Consider the following 6334-nt stretch of genomic DNA (forward strand, 5'->3'; position numbering starts at 1 on the left):
CAATTCCCACCAAATTCGGGCATCACCCCAAAACAAGAAACTGGCATACCGGATCTTCTCCTTGTCTGTCATAGGAAATAGTGTCATCGTACGCTCAACGGACCTAAACCATTCTTTTGCCACTAAAGGGTCCATTGTACCCTTAAATTCTGATGGCTGATGTTGACTTGGAAGCCCATAAATCGGTTCAATCTGATTCTATACTGTCTAAGGTACTGGCCTTTCTCTTTCCCCTCTAGTAGGCAGTATTTTAACAGGGGTTTCAAGTCTTTCTGGTTCAACTCTCCCCTGTCTTTCCACTAAGACTTGCTGTACAATCCCCTGAATTCTAGCTTCATCAAGGGTAGGGGGAGTAGGTTCTGATGGGTTAGAAGGTTCCCCCGTACTCATTGCTTTCTTACTACTTGCTCGGGTTCTACGTCTCATTTACAAAATAACCACATTTAATCAACTCATGCAATACTTTAAGTAAGGAAAGAAAATTTAACTTACAACAGTCGGCTACGGAACATCGCGGCGGTGAGAATGGCACATTGTCAAATCCCAAAATCTTTGCTCTGATACCAAAAATGTAATGACTTCTTTCTACTAGTATACTTTAGAATATACACAATAAAATCATACATACTTAGCATATGAAAATAGTTGGGCCCAAATTTTTCTTTACTTATAAAATATAATTATTTACATATACTAAAATAACAAGTACAAAAACTTAGTAACGGTGGATAGTAATGCCAATTCTCTCTGCTTGACAACTCCCTTCTGACTGCTACCCACCTATTTCCTACAAAAACAAGGAAAAACAACGGGGTGAGCATAAAAATGCTCAGTAAGTAAATCCCTTGACTCTTCTCCTTCAGATCTTTGAAGGAAAGTTTTGCATCCCTCAAGGCGTTTTCAACTGTTTTCTTGAGCCTGTAAAAGGATAAATTGCAGAGATAAGTCTCAAAAAGTATTAAGACCAGAAGCCATGAGTAGTACAGAAGCCACAAGATAAAATGGCAAAAACATATAAAGGTTGACTCACTGTACGGTACCTGTCAAGAAGATCTTAACACGATTCCTCAAACTTGGCCCTAGTAATTGTTGTCTCTATATGTTTAGGACCATCTGCAGTAGCAGTGATGAAAGGCAAATTAGCAAAAAAGAACAAGATATCAGTATGACATGCGTATATCAGGGAGGGGCTGTCCATGTGCCCACATAGAGAGTCATCTAACTACAAGCAACATAGCTTATGTTTGTCTGAGTAAAAGATGACAACTCCATTTTGGTTTTCTCAGTTGTCTCAGTTAGCCGTTGAATAGCTTGTTTGTCCTTCAAAAGGTCCATGCCTTTGTCTCTCTTGAAGTTTGCAGCAAGCCAATCAACAATCCTTTGCAATCATATGTGATGAGTAAGTCCATTCAGCACCCAAATAGACTACAGGTGAGGAAAAGACCATATACATGCATAAGAGCATATGAGGAAAAGATTCCAACTTTATCAAAGTCATCCCCACCCAAATGTGTATCTCCTCCATCACCAACCTCAAGCACTAGAATTCAAAAAAAAAAAAAAAAAAAAAATGACTGACTCAAAGGGACAAAAGTTATAGAATTTTGACTCGACATAGACTACATTCTCAGCATAGAATGAATTATGTATTGACATCTATTGCCTAGCATAAATATAGTAGACATAACAGAGAACTTGTAACACGGTACCTGAAACATCAAAAGTGCCAACCACCAAGATCAAACACTAGGATAGTCTTATTGTTTTTCTTTTCAAATCCATATGCTAACGAAGCAGCAGTTGGCTTATTGATGATACAAAGAACTTCTAAGCTAGCAATACAACTAGCATCTTTTGTTGCTCTCCTCTATGAGTTATGAAGTAAGTAGGAACTGTAACCAAGTTTTAGTCACTTTATCATTTAGAAACTTCGATGCATCATCCGAAAGCTTCCTCAAAACCTAAATCATAAAAAATAAATAAATTTATCAACAAAAAAATATGAGATAAACCAAAAATATGAAAAGAACGCAAAACAACAACCATTGCTCCACTCAACCAATTAAAGTTAGCTCCTTTTGTCGCATAAACACTAATAGACAAAACTAAACATCTATCGTTTAGCCTTAGAAGTATCACATCATTCACACAATCCATAACCTTTTAAAACCAAATCCACATAAAAACATGAGCTTAAAACCTTAAATCAATAATTGAACAAACCCAATTACAAAATTTCCTATGGGTAGCCTTAAAATTAGAGAAAAAGAAAAAGAATATAAAAACCCACCCCAAAACTAACGAAATCCACATTAAAAGGTCAACTTCAACCTTCGAAAACCCACAAATAACCAAACACCCCCCCCCCGCACCCCAAAAAAAAAAAGACGAAGAAAAAAAATTCTAGTAACAAATCCAATTCAACCTTAAAATCCAAAATCTACACAAGCCCACCTCCCAAAAACTCCACACAACAATGGAAAAACCCTAATTTCACACACTTGAGCTGAAATCTTCTCCACGGCAAACTGCTTCCCAATAGTAGAACACTCCAACTTCACATTCCCATTCTCATCTCTCACAACTTTATAACTCACCTGCTTCGAATCCTCATTCACCTCGGTCATCTTCCTCCCATAAACCTCTTCACCAAAAAGAAAATATTTTTTGTTTCACAACGGTCTGCCATTTTTCAATTTGACCCACCAATCTATCCCCATTCTTTGTAGATGCCACCACAGAAGGCGTCGTTCTCTGACCCTCCACATTCGTCACTATCATCGGCTTCCCTCTTTCCATCGCCGCCACAACCGAGTTTGTCATCCCAAATTGATCCCCACCACCTTCTCATTCACGACTTTCATGGGCCTCATGTTTTGCTCCCGTTTCGCATGATTGTTCAACTTCAAAAACGATGCGTTTGGTAGGCCACAGGCGGCCTGCTGTTGTTTAATTGTAGCCTGCGATTGTTTGGTTTGCAAGTAATAAAATATTACAGGTATCTTTTTATTGCAAATAATGTTTACTGTAGATAATGTAAGGGGTAATCCGATACCCTCCCTTTGAGCTGTTATTAAAAGATTACTAGGTAATCTAATTTTTATGCCTATTTTGCCCTTAATTAAATTTTATTTCGAACACAATTGCCCTCAAATGTCTACCGAATAACTATACCCAACCCTTCTACATTTGAAAATTTAGCTAAAACGCCCTTGCTTAAAAAAAAAAAAAAAAAAATTAAAAGTTAATAAAATACCCCTAACCACCCAAGATTACCGTAGGCCGCCTACCACCACTGTCGGTTGTCGGTGCCAGTCATGGTAATGGTGCACGACCAACGGGATCTAGCCAGTCGTGCATTGGTAAGATTGTTTTCGGCCAGATCTGGCTGTTTCACGGGCATGGATTTGTGATCCATGGTCGAAAATGGCTTTTCTAGTGCACGACTAGCCAAATACAGCCAGTCGTGTGCCACTCCGTCGACTGTCAGCGATGGCTAGTGGTGGTGGCTAGCTACCGGCAGTGGCTTGGGGTGGATGGGTTGATTTTGCTACAAATTAAAGTTTTATATGGCTGGGGTATTTTAGCAAAATTTCAAATGCAGGGGGTTAAAAGAAATTATTCAAAAAATAATATTACATTAATATTTAAAAAAGAGGGCAAATTTAGTAATCTAGATAATATACGCACCCATTTATCCTCCGAACCAAACATATAAATATAACATACCCACCAACCAACCAAACACATTTCTCTAAAGATTCCTAGTAATTTTCAAGGTGATCTATCTTTCCATTAATATAACATTCTCATATATTAAAACATTGTATGATCCAAATGTTAGAGTAGGTGCCCTAAAGCCAATCAATTATTGTAGAATTGACTTTTTGTAATAATGTTCATTGATCAATTAAAAGGCATTTTATTCTATATCGTGTAATCATATTGTATGTATTGATATATGTCCTTAGGATAGTAGAACCGTGACAAGGTATCAAGTGTTTCAAATCTTGATAGTGAGAACCCTGTGATCACATATGGTGGCCATTCTAAAAATGACCAAGGGCACATATAATATGGTAAGGCTATCATAGTGTTGAACAACCCTGTTGAAAGACATTGACTGATCTCACTTGTCAAGGTTGTTTGTCAATAACCTGGTGTAACACATGGGTGCTTACTGTAGGCAAGTTCACTTGACTAACCCACTAGAGGAGTCCATGTAGATGGTTACCCTAGTGTCTATGGAATAAATCCTCTAACGAATGGTGGTGCATGTGATCCTTATACTTGAGATCACCAGAGTGCCTTGTGTACCGATTGATGTAGCTTGACACTAGCCCAACGTAATTCTATTTAGAGCTATCAATACGTAGTGATTGGCTGCATCGAGGAGTGTATCAAGACTATGGATAAAGAGCTGAAATTTGATCAAGTTCAAGATCTGTGCCTCTCAGCCTTGCGGATGAAGTCTTGGATAAGGTTATATCATACTTCGATGTGAAATTCGACAAGTTCAGTAGTGTCATCATATATCAATATCAACTTTGGGGCAACCAAATATATGAAGTTGCAAAAGACCTCCAGAGCCTTCAAGCCTTGCTATCCCAACCTCTTCAACCCATACATACTCCTCTACCATCATCACCTCAAAACCAACAGCCTCATCGTTTTTGTTTTTACTTTCAGTTTTTTTTTCTTTTTGTGTGTGTTTTTGTGTCATTTTTTTTTTCTTTTGAGTCAGTTTTTGCAGTTTATTTTGCATATGGGAAACATATGTGTCCTTGTGACACTTTGATGCGTGTTTACTACAACATGCAATATGTAGCAAGTATACTAATCGCACAAGTAATAGAGTGATGAGTGAGTATCGTTCCCATGAGGATTGGTTGCTAAGCACTAAGTTTTTCTACTGTTTTCAAGTTGGAGCAATCGAATTTTTTGGATTTATGGGAGAATTTTAAACTAAACTAAATCAAAATTTCTAAATATTCAAAACTAAATTATGAAAGCAAGAGTTAAAACACGGATAAAATCAATTCAAACAAACGGGTAGGGTTTTGACTTCATTCAGACTCTCTGGGTTAAACCTAAGGATTATACTAATTCCATATTCACATAAATTGATTGTAAATCAGACTCTCTAAAGTATAAAATATACCTTCTCAGGCTATATTTCCTTACTCTTCCCTATTAAGCTTCCGCACCCAACAAAATGAAGACTAATAGTTCACAGTTCATTAAGCATAAAGAATCCTAGATTGATTTCATTGATTCTTAAATCTATCTCTACCATTTATTACTACAATGGTGATTACCCAAGAAGCTTAACATGAATTATTTCTCAATCTCATCATGTTCATCACATAAAAACAATAATTTCAGAATAATCACACAATCAAAGCAAAATCATATGAAAATAATAATCATCAATTACTTAACCATTAGAATCCAAACTACATCAAAACCCTAACCCAAAATGGGTTAGTTCATAGCTAAATCAACAACACAAACAAAAGAAATTAAGAACCCAATGTTCAACATAATGAAAATAAGAGAAAATCTTCACTCTTTTCAAAACATATGAGAGGGCAACAATCTCCCAAGAAATCTCCCAAAGATGACGAATCCACTGGTTTCAATCTTAAATCTTCACTCTTTTCAATCAAAGTTCGCCCAAATTAAACCTAAGAGAATGAAAATAGCTGCTCTCTCTCTATAAACGAACTCCTACTAAAAAATGACTAAGTTTTTCTTTTATACTCAACCCAAAAACCTATAAAAATGCCTAAATGAAACTATGCATTTTTGGAATTCGCAGACTTCACCATGGCGAAGAAGAATTCTCGCCGCGGCAAAGAAGTAAATTAATCCCTCGTGCGCAACTTTCTTCGCCGCTGCAAACCTTCATGTGGAATTCTAAAATACTAGAATTGCCCTCCGCTTGCTTCTTTTCTTGAATCTTCGATCTTCATCACTCTCCTCATGGAAACAAGCTTCATAGTGCATCCACTCAGCTTAAGAACTTTCCCAACTTTTGAGATCTGCTCACTTCTAAGTCCAAAAACTCCAATTCGCTCCTTATTTGCATAAAATGTCCATTTTAACCTGAAACACAAAATATAAAGAATTAAGTAGCAATTCAGGTTAAAATGAACTAAGAAGTATCTCAAATCCGACTAAGATGTCTAATAAAAACAGTATAATCCATGGATTATCACACTTAATTGTTTGTTCTTGTAAGTTTTACCTTTAATACAATTGCGTTGCTTGTATCTCAATTACTTTTCATCTTTGTACATTTTCCTTATTTGATGGATGACAAAAAGGGAGA

At 36.7% G+C, this 6334-nt stretch overlaps 1 pseudogene; it reads right to left on the reverse strand.

The window, feature by feature from the left end:
* Positions 1–1054: 1054 nt before the first annotated feature.
* LOC116128924 lies at positions 1055–4642 on the reverse strand (annotated as a pseudogene).
* Positions 4643–6334: the final 1692 nt, after the last annotated feature.

The sequence above is a fragment of the Pistacia vera genome, unplaced genomic scaffold (assembly GCF_008641045.1).
Source record: "Pistacia vera cultivar Batoury unplaced genomic scaffold, PisVer_v2 Contig205, whole genome shotgun sequence".
NCBI classification, from domain to species: domain Eukaryota; kingdom Viridiplantae; phylum Streptophyta; class Magnoliopsida; order Sapindales; family Anacardiaceae; genus Pistacia; species Pistacia vera.